Genomic DNA, 12708 nt, shown 5'->3' on the forward strand with positions numbered 1-12708 from the left:
ACAGAGAACTAAAGAGGCTCTTAATGTGTAAAGACACAAACATCTCCTGCATAGCTGTCACTGGTAGGTCAGCTCTGGCAGCACAGTTTGCACGATCTGTTATGCCAAGAAGCTTATTTTATACCTTTTTATGCCATTATAAAGCTGCCTAAGGTGCAGGACTCCAGCAAAAGACCCAGAGTATCTTTCACATGCAAATGTAAGAATAGGAAAAGCTACAATTGAAGGCAAAGAGTTAGACAGAAATATAAATGCTGAACCCTGGTAAGTCCAGCCAAACGCAGTGTGCCCCTGGCTCCACACACCCAAACTGAAACTTTCTTGGCTCAAAAGGTGACTTGTCCTGGAGGGAGAATGTGGAACCATCATAACCTCACAAAAAAATCCTATCTGAAACCCTGCTATCTTGCAAAGAAAATATGTTGTGGTATTGAAGATGGATTGTATGAAAGATGGGCAACAGCCCACAGACAGCCTATGGTTTTCTAAGTTTTTACCACAGCACACAGCTCTTTGCCAAGCTGAGGAGGAACACATGCCAGTGGAAATAGTTCTTTCTCCCAAGATGAGGCCAATTACATTTGTTTTCAAAGTCAACAGCTTCTGGTTTCCCCCAGGTTCTGATCTGGGCAAGGGGGAAATGTCACCTGACTCCTACAGATGCTTTCCTAAGTCTGCTCTTCTGACCTTCTGACCAAAACAGTGCTGCGGCAGGTAATTCCAAGTCTGCCCATGTGAGCTTTGGCTTGCATCAGTTTCATACAATGCTTTTATCCTGTTAAGTAAACCCTATAAAGCTGTGAGCTTTGTTTCTAGCAGTTTGCAACTTCTTGTATAATTAGTACCATAGTTAGGTTCAATATGAAAAAAAATAATTTGGTTCTGGACACCTACAACTTGGTTATTTTACCTAGTTCAAAATATGAAACAGTTGAGGTAAACCCATGAAGCTTTCTAGATTTCAGAGCAGTGGTGCCAATTCACACTACACAAGGATTTGACTGTACTGTTACATCTTAAAACCAGAATTTAACTCAAGCATTGCAAATACACCTCTGACTCATATATAAAATAAAGAAGACAGACCGGCTTGTAGTGCACATTTGTGCAGCACTGATAGCCCCGAAGTCCCACCTCTCAAAGTATTTTCTCTTTCTCAAAGAAGTCACATAGATTAACCTTATCCTTCTTGCACCGCATTTCTGGCCCTCTTTAATTCATTCTCCTGCTTCAAAAATTTCCTTTTGCTGTCTCAGAACATGAGAATACAAGCTTAGAAAAGGGATCTGCCACCTGTGACCATTAGAAGCTTACTCGGATGGGAAAAAATACCACCTGACAGCAGTGCGGCCAGAAGAATTGGTACTTACCAGATTTTGGTGTCCCTGTTTCACACGTCAAGCTGTGTGCAGGTGTTTGTGTATCCCCAAATTGTACAGGAGGCCTCATTCTTTTCTGCATGACTCTCCTGGGATCCTGTAACAAAAACTTCTTACTGGTAACCACTTCTTTGTTTTATGCACAACATTTCTAATTGCTAGATTTCCTTATTCACATGACTGTGTGAAGAGCTAGACAGCTGAGGCTCAGAAATGATAAGCTCTTGCTCTATCATACTGAAATACAGAGTAGACAGGCATGTGGCATGGCTACAGACAAACTTTACTTCAGAATGAGGTGCTGCTTCTGTCATTTTGTAAACATACACGCTAATCTTGGAAATAGAAAGGTGATTTTAAAATTTTTGCCATCAGCTGTGATCTCAGCATAAGTGTTTGAGAGTCCCAAGATTGTCTTGAATACCTGGAAGTATTGTCTGTGCGCTACCAGATGCACAAATCTCTTTCTTTCTGGCATAAGCCACCAATATCCTTATGGAAGCACAAATGTGAAGTAAAATGTTGGTATTAGAGGAAAAGAAGAAAAGCCCCTACTTACACAAGCACATCTTCACCAAAGTATCTGTACTAAATTTTTCAGCCCGCAGTGGATGACCACATCTGCTGAGAGAGAAAGAGATAAAGCTCAGAGCCACTTGCATAAAGGAGGAAATTTGCTACGATCATCAAATGAATGCATTGTATACATGAAGTAACTTATGCCAGTGGCCAGACTGGCACATACATACGGATAAAAAACTATGTCTGTATGATTTACACGTGTTTCAAGGGAGCTAGTATTTCATTCAGTGTATTTCTTTTCTGTCAAAAATACTGTAATACCTATTTATTTTCAATTAATACAGATATAGGCAACAGCAGTCACAAGGTTTTATCCAGTTTGTAGGAACAAACTAACACCACTGGAAAAGCATGAAAAAAATTCCTTGAAATAGTGTCAAATCACATATCCGAGAGACATTTACTGATGCTTGCTTTCTTTAGAGAATCATGTAAGAAAATGAACCTGCAAAGCTACATTTATTTTTTCTTGTTTAACTATAATTAGATTACCCTACTTGGGTTTAAAAGACTTAGCTAAACCATTACAATCTGTATCTGCCAGCTTCAGATTTTTGCTTTAGAAGATAAACAGCACATTGAAAAGTTATTAGCATACAAAGTAATTTACTTTTAGAAAGACCTAGTTTTTCAGGTCCTGTGCATTCATGTTTATGGATAGATACCCATACACACAGCTTTAAATCCTCTGATCTCTTGTTTGCTAGCTAACAAAAACTTTTTGACATGTTTTGTTTTGTCTTGTTCAGGAAAAATAAAACAAAACACAACCAACACTCTTGCACCATTGTGCTCTTAATGAAGGCTCACTTTCCCTATGTGCTCTTGGAAGAAGAGCAAAGCAAATGATCAATGAAAGCAGCCTGAATTAATAAATAAACAAACACTTCATTCAAATGACTGCCCATATAATCACCTGAAGATTGAGTCTTGAATTGTACTTGAAGGGAAACAAAAATTACAAGATCTGGTCTCAAAAATTTTGGAAATTAACTTGCCTTAATGCTCCAGATCTGCATACATACATTGTCCCTGACCTCAAATCCATAAGCCTGCCACAGTATGTAAGATGCCACTCAATCATCAAAAGACAATGATTTTTTTCTTAAAAAACAGAAGTTATTTCAATGGCCTTTATGAACTACCAGCAAGTACACACTTAACTGACCTGTTGACTCACACCAGCACTTAGTTTGAAGTCAAAACACCCACCACCTATTTTCTGTTCTCATCCATAAGACAAGATTTACAAAACATTATGTTGATGGCTTACCAGGGGTGTTTTTCACCGAATACAACATGTGTTTGTAGCTAGCTGAAATCACTGTAAACAGAAAGAAATCAATGGCTGACTACTGAAGCAAACAAAGGTATTTTTCAACTTGAAGAATAAACTTTTATCTCCTGACTAGCTAGGAGATGTGGAGCTTTGGGAGGTATCTTGAGAAAATAGATTGTGCAGATCATTTTTATTCAGAGATTCTGTTTTCCGTGATATCTTCAGTAAATTACACCATCTTCCCATTACATAGATATATAAATCAGACACACACTTGCTTAATTAATGTAGGGAGTGGCATTATAAATCTCTCATTTTCCCAAGATCTACAGCCTCATAAAATTAGAATATCATGCATCATCTCTCTTGCATAGCTTCTGGCATGTTGCTTTCACTCCCCTCCCAGCGTAACTGAATACTCTGTGGGATATGTGCAGTAATAGTCATCAGTCTCTCTAATGAAAGAAGTCTGGGGGGGGGAAAAAAATGACAGTTTAATTATCAGATACTTTTTCATAAAAATAAATCCTAATGTTTCCCAAATATGCATGATTTTCCTAGTGTCACTGAATTTGGCTGTGTTGGTGAAAGTGTTTGCATACTGGGCCATCAGCAGTGAAGCTAAAACCATGTGCAGAACGTAGGTGCAATTTACAGTTAACTTTACTGAATTCCTCTACCACTAAATATCTCAAAGAGAAAACTCACTAGGATCTCCTTCTCATGTGTCCAAAGAATCCACAAGACTGTCTGGGAGTGGGGGGGAAGTCCAATTTATCCTTGCATCCACTTTTATTTCTCAGTGCTACTGCAACTCTCACCACAGCTTTAGAATACAGTGCATTTCAACATAGCAATGATCTTGCCTGCAGTACAAAAGACATGCAAATGGACGTCTTGCTTGCCAACAAATGCTAACAGAAGCCCACAGAGGCCCATGTGGAGCTTTTAGGAATTTACTGGCTTCTTTTCATCACCCCCACCTGCTTTATATTTTTGTGTATTTACTCTACAGCAAATTCCTCATTTTTACAGGTATCAGTCACCAGGCAGACTTTACCCACAGACAAAAGCTTCAGTGTCATGTTCTTTCCTTTCTCTCCATTTGCAATTCTGTTCTTGTTTCTGAACTTCAGCTACTCTTGCACATTGACTTACCTCCTCTGCTAACCCATACAGTGAGACTTGCAACAAGTTTGAAGGCCGATTTCTGTTTTGTTTCACGCAATACTAGTTCTAGAAAATGGTAAGTATTGCCTACACTGTCAATCTACAGACTCCTAATGCTAGGTGGCATTTAATTACACAAGCATCCCTACTGATTTTAGTCATATTTAATATGGATAAGAGGCTACTCTTCATGAAAAAAAGTTTAGAAGTCCAAAGAATTCTTACCTCCTATTTTTATTGTAGCCACTCATCATATTCATTATCCTGTATATTTGATCACATGAACCACCATGCTCAGTAGAGATGCAGTAGAAACAGGAAACCCATTCTTCCAAGCTTCTCCAGGACAAATATGGCATTCAACAAAATTATTCCATTGCCTGAGCTAGAATTTTATGCTCCCTCTGAGGATGACATATTTTGCACCTATGAAGTCAATCAAATACCAGTGTTATTTTTCCTTTTATTACCCAGGGCTGGCAGAGCAGTTTCAGTAAAAATAATTTATACCAACTGTTTCCGGTTATGGAAATTCAAAGTCTTCAGCCAGCGTTTTTTATTCCTGGTGCTTGAATTCTCAGAGAAATAGTGAAGTGTAATTGATACCATATGCTTTTTATTGTTTTCCACATGAAAGAATCATGATTTTCAGCGGATCATGGAATTATGCTGTGGCCCTGTTCCAAATCATCAAACAGCAAGGTCACATGTGATGAAGGTGCAGTGTTCAAAACAGGAATAGCATGTATCAAATCTCTGAGCTGAAGGTTCAGATCAGTTTGTCTAAGTAAAACCCAGCCAAGACATTTTCTGGGGTTTTCCACAGCCTACAAAAGCATCTCCTTGTAAATTACTGGAAACAGTCCAAGAAAATGTGCAAATATTCATCACCAGACAACAGGATTACAAAACACTATCATTTCAAAGAGTACAGTAGAGCCAAGCCAGTTGCTTCAGCTTCAGAAATGTTAATAACAACCAAATATGAAAATAACTGCACTTACTGTGTTTCAGGAATACTGTTGTCGTAGGAAACTAGTCTCTTTCTCCCACAGTTGTGCATGCCCAAGCATTATGTTTACTGTTTTGAGTACTAATTTACCTGCTTTATACATCTCCTTCACAAAATCACAACTAGAGGAATATTTTTAGAAAACCCTGCACATTCTTCATATTTGGGAAAAGAAACTTTTCACTTGGCATGCAAATCTAGATCAGATTCACTAACTGAATCCTTTACCATTCTTTGACATGTTCTGTGATGCTCCTTCATGCCTCTACCTGTATCACTTCAAGATGAAAACTTGCTGGATGGAGACCACCACCTTCAGCAATTAGGTACACATCCAAGAATTAGTTCCAGCACTAAGTGACTGTCAAAAAGCCTCAAGGTTTGCAACTACCAACAAAGTCACTTCAGTGCTTCTAGTTTGGACAGGGATTTAATATAGAGAAGACATCATACATTCTCAGAAAGTCTGCTTTTCATATCAGACAAGGAACAACTTAACACAGGGAATGCCCAGGCAGCAGATGTCTGGACTCAGGAAGTCTGAACTTACAGAGGGTATTGCACATGCACATCTCATTGTCCCAGCAACTTTTCTTTTTCTCTGATATACAAAGCTGTTTCTACAATAATGTACGTGGCACCGAAGGAATTCATCAGAGGCTAACCAATTAAAACCCATTTAACAGTTCATGATGCAAATATTGCCATCTAAAGTGCAATTGGCATAGTATATCCAATTGTAGGACTTCTGAAGAGAAACAGGAAACAAGGCAGATTTTATCTCTCAGTACTTCTCCAGCAGGAAATTTAATTTTTTGCCTTCTGGAAGGGTTTAAGTTGCAAAGACTTTTGAAGGAACACAATGGTTGTACGACCTAAATTAATGGTTTTGAAGAGAGGAAACACAAAATTTATGGCAGGGACTATATTATAATCCACGATCTTGGCCTGTGTTAGAGACACAACAAGAACTGCCCCAGGGTTTGACTGACTCTGTGGATGATTTTAGAATCTCTGTCACCATGACTTTTCCAGGTCACAGGGAAATTCAGGAAAAGAGCAACCCTCCCTCAAAACCTGGACATGCAAACAAGACTGAGGCAGAGCCTCATTAGTCCTTCCTGCACACAAAACATAAAATGGGAATTGTGCTACTTTAAGGTTCTCCCTACTTTGTGGATACTTTCTTGTTCAGAAATAAATTTGCTGTATTAAAAGACTCACTTGCACCTGATCTGTACCAAAACTCTTACTGGCATGTTTCTCTATGGCTTGACAAACTCTTTATCTGCTGCTCAGACCAGAAGGAGAAAGCACAAATAACAGGATAAAAAAGCAACAACAAAACCAACTCTAGTGGATGCTCATCCTACAAGGTTTGGGATCTGATTGACCTTGAAAACTGAGCCACACTACAATCAATGACCAGCTGCATCTCCATTAGGAGAACATCAGATGTTTGCACAGGCTGGCAATCCTCACTAGAAATGTGTGAACTATTTTTGGCCTATCTTAAACCAATCCTGGCACACCCTGGGCTCACTCTTCGAAGCATTCTGCGCACATAGGCATGGAACATCTGCACAGCTGTGACTCCAGCAGCCCTTCTTCCCTGCCTAGACACCTACCCTGCAGTCATGTGACCTCCACAGGGATACATGGGAGGATAGGCCATGAGGTTAATTGCTGAAAACATGTAAGGGAAGTTCTGGGATTTGCTGGATGAATGGAGGTAGCTACAGAATAGAACAAGGCCACCAACATTTTCCATTAAAAACTGAGAACTTACACACCCTGGGACACATTCCTTTTCGTTTCATGGGATGTTCATGGCACGAACAAGAATGTTTCCTTTTTTCTTCAGGAAGCAGAAAAATATCCAAGATTTCGTTTTGTGATGAGCTACTAAAAGCCTTCTCCATATGCTCATGACAGAACAGTATCTGTTGCAAGACAAAATGAAAAAAAGGTAATTTTTTTTTGTAGCATGCATTTGTGAGCTACAAATCAAATGTTTACCTATTAAATATGCACACCTGCAAATATCTATCAGTGCAATATCTACCTAAAAACTAAGTTTTTACACTCAGAGGACATTTTCTATTTGCCTCTGTTTTCTGGAACTGGTTATGAATACAGGACTACCCTTGCAGCTCTCTTATTTTCCTTTTCCTCCCCCACTTTTCTTTTTTAAATTACACATTCCTGGGTGTCTGCCTAAGGGAATTTGGACATTTTCAAGGAAAGGGAATGGTTAGGTCTGTCTCAGCAAGGGGAAATAAGATGTGTTTTTGCTGGAAATTGCTACAGGGGAAAGAGAAGGATTGGGGAGGAATCTTAAACATTAAACCCCATGTAAGTCCAACTCCCTGTTGTGAATTCAGCAGCAGTTTACAGCTAGGTTTCATTTGTGGGTCTTGCCCTCATTTTCAGAAATGATTTGCATGTATGGTAAACACATACCAACTTCAACCTCTAAAAATGTTAAAACCTTTCACAAATGAGCTTCTGCTTAAATACCGTTGGGTAAACAATACTCAAAGAAGTCAAGACACTATAACAAATAGCTGGAGATGATGACTACAGCCATGAAATGCTTTTGCCAGGGGCAAATAAATTAATAATCTTGCTGTTGTACCATAGCATAACTTATGCAAAATGCTTGTCTTTAATATTTATTTAGACATGTGCAATGAGATATGAAGCTATGGTTTCTGTAAAATCCCCTGGAGGAAGCTTATAGAGCCAAAACATCAGGGGATTCTTTTGATGATCTGTTCTGTAATACCCTTTGTAGGCGTCTCCCAGCTCTACATACATAAGATCAGAAGCAAACCAGAACAATTCTCCAGCAGAAATTTTGCCATGTGTCTTGAGAGGTGGCAAGGCATTCTTTACTGTAGCCACTCGAGAGTTCCTGACTCCTGCAAATTGTTATTTGAAAGGAGGCACTAGAAGTAATGATACATGACAACAATGAAACATCAGTCTCAGGGTGCCTTCCACTCCTTCAGGTGTCTTCTGGGGGTTTACTATGAGGGCCTATGCTAAATGTTCTTTCAAGCTATAAGGATACTGTTCATTTCTGTACATTGGCACATTTTTCTTCTCACAAATATCCCGCAAAGTATATTCCCATCTGTACCACAGAACCCATATGGAAATGCCTCCAATTGCATTTTCTTTCTTTGTTTTTAACTGAGTATATTTCTGTTTTTCTATTTTTTTTTAAATTGAGTATATTCAACAAAATAACCAAAACAAATGAGGAGAAGCACAGACAAAATAATTACAAACAAATGAAGCACAACACAGCCCTTCTCAGATTCATGCAGCTCGTTCAACCCAGCTAACTAGCTGTATTAACAACATTTTTACTGGACAACTAAGGGCTCTCTGATTTTCATCTATTCCTATTTAGAGTGGAATATTTAAAATGCTATCAATTCTGTGAAAAGGGCAATGCAGCTTCACCTTGATACTGCTACACATCTACTGTGGTCAACTATTTTCTTTGCATCACTTCACAGCCTTTAACAACTCTGGACTCCAGGGCCAACAGCATGAACACAATTATCCATCTCCCTTTTTACTTCATGCTCTCCTGTGAGAATGTTCTGAGCCATCTGTTGTCAGCACCAGTAGGTCACCAGTCCCTTTGTGTGTGTGAATTATTCAAGGTCAAAGAACACAAAAATGTCTTCTCTCAAATACTGTTTCCTTCGTAGTCTTGCAAGTCACCTGTCACAACAATCCCAATCCCAAATATACTCTATGCCCATGAGTCATCACAAAGGCCATGAGTTGCATGGGTCTAAGACAGTAGGGGGTTTAATTTTTTTTCAGAGTTCTCACCACGGATCAGTATAAATGAATGAATGTTCTGTTCATTTTCAAAAGGTGTGTTTTTCCTTGAGGATCTCTGATTTGGTACTTAATTTACTTCAATGCAATTAACCACAGGGAAGAAATATCCCTTGTGAGCACGAAGGAATGATTCCCAGAGACTGCCACCATTGCTAATAAACAGAGCTGTCACCAAAGCAAGATTTAAATCCCAACTGGGACACCAGGAACTCCCCAGAACAAGGCATGGGGGAGACAGACGATGAACTAGCACTCTGCTTCCCAGCTCAGCTACACTATGGTGAAGATAATCCTGATAGCTTTTGTACAAACAGCTCTAGGCTTCAGTCAGATACAGCAGGCTTAGTGAACCTAAGCAAGGCCCTATAGGTCGAAGTGGTCAGATGCAGAGTTTTACTTTTTTTTCCCCATTCTTCATGACAGAGGTAATATCTTACTGCTATGAAGCCTAATGAAAAAAGACCTTGGTGCCAGTGAATGCTTTCACTTTCACAAGCAAAGGACCAGTCTAGGACTTGGGAAAAATGGCCTCCAACAAGGATCTTGCATCCTTCTCCATAAATTCTGCTTATCTTAGAGAACTGGAGATTATGTATCACAAATAAATGAAAATGCCACAGTTCCCTCTGGAATAAGAACAGATTAAAATACTACTCTAACATACTAATGGAGAAGATCGAATTCAGTTTTGGCACCCAGAACCAAGCTCTGCAGTATCAGCACATCTTTTGGCTCTCTTCTGGTTTATTTAGTCAGTAGCACTGACTCTGCAATTACATATTTCATTACTGCAAACTAGTAATTATCTCTCTTTTATTCACATTTGTCACAGCAACTTCCAATCAAATGCAGAACCCTTTTACAAGATGAATGTGTCCGAGCACATCTGAAATTCAACATCACTTCTCCTTCTCTATCAAGGCAGCAGATAAAGATGAAAAGTGTTCCTGGAAGAGTAGCTTAATTAATAAGAACTCCTTCTCTTTTACTAGGAAATCTGCCAATACAGAATAATAAATTCCCCATTTTCCTAACAGAACAATATGAATGAAACAGCTGAGATGTATACTGTTACGTATGCAGAGAGGTTAGGAAAAAAACCCTCAAGATAAACTAGAAACGTAATCTACTGTTAGAGGAACTGACAAAAATTGATGATACAAGAATAGCTGTAAGAGAAATACTTCAATATTGGCACTGTCCAGGCCAATTTGAAAACTCATCTGATTACAGTATTCCCAAAATAGATAAAACAGGAAACCATATGAGGGATTTTCAGCTAATAGCTATCCTAACTAGATTTCAAAGGTAGCAAAACCTCATGGCTGTCAGACTGCACTACCAGATTTCCATAGACATAAAGAAAGGTCAAATGGGTTTCAGATATCGGGTGGTAAAAGGAATAATATGGTTAATGCCTGAGGCCTGGAGCATCTGAATATTCTTCATCTGTGCTACCACACATTGCCAGAAGGACATTTGATGGCCATTACAACATCTTTAAGCAGTTCTCAAAAATTCTGTTTGGGAACAACAACATGCAAAAGGCCCAAAATAGTATATAAAATGCATGGATAAAACCAACTGACCTAAAATCTGTCCCTTTCAGCAACAACTGTATGTGCTTCAAAAACATGTACCTCCTCTCCTTTTAATTTATCCTTGGAGACAAACACACATACATACTATGTCCAAACTGCCTTTTTTTTTTTTAATATATAATATTGCTAGTGTGATCTTAGGCCATCAGACTAACTACAGTCGATGCCATAGCTGATATGACATGACTCACAGGAAACATAAAATGTACTTCCAGATCTTATCTGTATTCTAAATGTTCTAGTTCACTTCAGCAGACTTCCCCCACTAACTTCCTTTATTGTTTATTACATAAATTATATCAGTATTTTTCAACCATGCATACTGTGGAATGAAACATTGCAGCAGATGGAAGGATTGTAATAGGAGAATGATGAGACAACACAAAAAAGCAAGAATAGCTGTAGATCAGAAACAAAACAAAGAGTAACTTCTATCTATGAGAGATATTTTTTTTTCTTTTTTGAGATAAGCATCTACATTCTCAGCATGTATTCCACCCTGTTTCCCTTTTCCCTCCATTTTTGCCCAGCAACAAAAATTGTCAAGCAATGCTTTTGGTCAGCACACACCAGTCACTACATTTCTCAGTGCAGAATTCAGGTATCCATGTTTACTTAGCAGCTACTGACAGGCTGCCTGTGTACCAAGTATTTAATTTCTACCTGCTATCTATAAAATTATGAATCATGTGATTTGTTTTTTAAACAGACTGACTATTATTGTCCAGTCTCAACTTCCATTACACCCAAGAGAGTCTCCCTCATGTCTTTAATAGGGCTAGACTCTGGCCAGCAGAACATCTTTGAAAATCCCCTCCTCAGTGACAGGAGGGAAGCACAAGCCACCATAACCACATTAAGACATATCAGAAACACATAAGCTGTCTGTTACCCAGATCTTCTCAAAGTTAAGACCCCACCCAGCAGATAGACAGACAGACCTCTGCCCTCATGTGGAGACGATCACAGGAGCAAGGGTTTCTAAATAAATCCTTATGCACTCTCCACAAAGGCTGCACAAGGCAAGACAGAGAACAAAAAGAAGTGGCCAGAACAGCAATTTGTTCCATATTATTCCAGGAATGCATTCTCTTTTGTTTTAAGAGTCAAGTCGTCTTTACCTTCTCATTACTTGCTCTATGATCACTAACAAAACAAGACACAATTATTCCATTTCCAGATGAACTCATATTAGAACAATTTAGGGTTATGATAGGAAGACAAACATTCCTGCTATTGCTTGTTATTCTGCTAATTGTTCCCATTTTGTTGTGCTTTTTTTTCTGGCAAAATTAGGATTCAGGAATAGTGGAAAGCATCCTCCAAACAGCACACCATTCCATTATAAATGCAAGACTTCCTAAGTGGTGATAATGTACAACAGAGCACGGGAGTCAGCGGTGTAAGCCTCTCTATGAAACTGGCTGGAAAATGTTCCCTTCCCCTCTGGCAGTGTGCGTGCGGTAAGCTGTACAACCGGGATTTCATTGGGAATTTCTGCTCACAGGAAAGGCACATACCACACAAAAGAATAAATAAAACGCCCATTTTATGTAAAAAAAAAAACCCAAACTCACTCATCAGGAAACTTTCTCCCAACCTTTCTACAGAGTGCAACACCTCACTGTGGGTGAGAATCAGTTGTGTAAAACATAGGTGTCCAGTGGCACCTCAGCTGCCTTCGTGCATGCGAAAATGTCTCCATGAGGCTGACAAATGAGACAGGACCTCTTTTCCTCCTAGGCAAATGCAGGCCTAAGTGAGGGCATCTTCCAGAACACAGTAAGCCTTGATACATAGGCAACTGGATCCAATACA

General features: G+C 39.1%; 1 long non-coding RNA gene across 3 annotated transcripts in view; it reads left to right on the forward strand.

Annotated features, from left to right (window-relative positions):
• LOC137448933 (uncharacterized) overlaps nucleotides 1-12708 on the forward strand; it is a 160862-nt gene extending 148154 nt beyond the window's left edge. For all 3 annotated transcript variants that reach the window (XR_010989263.1, XR_010989258.1, XR_010989260.1), the window contains one exon: nucleotides 12187-12708. This is a non-coding gene — a long non-coding RNA (uncharacterized lncRNA). The remainder of the gene's footprint in view (nucleotides 1-12186) is intronic.

The sequence above is a fragment of the Melanerpes formicivorus genome, unplaced genomic scaffold (genome assembly GCF_026170545.1).
Source record: "Melanerpes formicivorus ecotype bairdi unplaced genomic scaffold, bMelFor1.0.p_v2 SCAF_27, whole genome shotgun sequence".
NCBI lineage: Eukaryota > Metazoa > Chordata > Aves > Piciformes > Picidae > Melanerpes > Melanerpes formicivorus.